The sequence below is a fragment of the Dendrobates tinctorius genome, unplaced genomic scaffold, assembly GCF_039654945.1.
Source record: "Dendrobates tinctorius isolate UK_male_01 unplaced genomic scaffold, ASM3965494v1 ptg000228l, whole genome shotgun sequence".
NCBI lineage: Eukaryota > Metazoa > Chordata > Amphibia > Anura > Dendrobatidae > Dendrobates > Dendrobates tinctorius.
The window spans coordinates 2183188-2184552 of NW_027361895.1; the positions used below are offsets into that span (position 1 = coordinate 2183188).

General features: G+C 39.9%; 1 non-coding gene across 1 annotated transcript; it reads left to right on the forward strand.

Annotated features, from left to right (window-relative positions):
* The first annotated feature begins 672 nt into the window (after positions 1 to 672).
* TRNAV-CAC (transfer RNA valine (anticodon CAC)) lies at positions 673 to 745 on the forward strand. The gene has a single exon. It is a non-coding gene; the product is annotated as a tRNA-Val (tRNA).
* The last annotated feature ends 620 nt before the right edge of the window (positions 746 to 1365 follow it).

Sequence of the window (1365 nt, forward strand, 5' to 3'; positions counted from 1 at the left end):
AAAATACTATCAATACTTGGGTAATCGTTTAGTTAATTTGTGTTGCAAATCTGTAGTGTTGAATATATGATGTGAAATGTTTTTTATGTGCAATATAATCATTATATAATTTGTTACACCTAACCACAGTTGGATACTATGCCCAGGCAATGCTGGGCTCTTCAGCTAGTATATCTGTATGTGTGTATATATATATATATATATATATATATATATGTGTGTGTGTGTGTGTCAATTACATATATATACCTATACTATGTGTATACATGTATTCTGTCTATTCTATTTTAATATGTCAGTGTGATTTTACAGTTTAGTGCACTGAATTGCAGGCTTTTCTAAAGGACACTGGTTCATATTTCTCACAAGTCACACTGATGGTCAGTGTGTAATTCATTTTATTCTCACACCCATAGACTTGCATTGGCGAGTATCAGGCGTAATATGGTGCAAATCGCAGCATGCTGCGATTTCCTCCCCACGTATAATACGGGCAAGAAAAAAACGGATGATGGGAGCTGCCCCATAGATTAACATTGGTCCAAGTGCTATGCGATTTTTTCTTGCATAGCACTCGTCCGTATTTCTCTCTAGTGTGACTCTGGCCTTACAATGTATGATGTGACATTGATGTCTCTAGAGTGAACTGTTGAAGGGCCAAAACTCGGTGGTGTTTCTGTAGTGTAGTGGTTATCACGTTCGCCTCACACGTGAAAGGTCCCCGGTTCGAAACCGGGCAGAAACATGTTTTTTACTTTCCTTTTTCCTATGCAGTCCATATGGAGGTCCTGATGAATTTGGACATCAGTGTTTATTTAACAAATTCCCATTGCAGCAAATTTTAGTTTTAGCGCATTCACTTTTGTGAGATTTGTAGATTTTGCTTTATGTTTGGGATCATTGTCTTGTTGGAAGACAAATCTCCGTCCCAGTCTCTGGTCTTTTGCAGACTCCAATAGGTTTTCTTCAAGAATGGTCCTGTATTTGGCTCCATCCATCTTCCCATCAATTTTAGCCATCTTCCCTGTTCCTGCTGAAGAAAAGCAGGCACAAACCATGATGCTGCCACCACCATGTTTGACAGTGGGGATGGTGTGTTCAGGGTGATGAGCTGTGTTGCCTTTACGCCAATCATATCGTTTGGCATTCTTGCCAAAAAGTTCAATTTTGGTTTCATCTGGCCAGAGCACCTTCTTCCACATGTTTGGTGTGTCTCCCAGGTGGCTCGTTGCAAACTTTAAGCAACAGTTTTGATGAATATCTTTGAGAAATGGCTTTCTTCTTGCCACTCTTCCATAAAGGCCAGATTTGTGCAGTGTACTACAGATTGTTGTCCTATGGACAGACTGTCCCACCTCAGCTGTA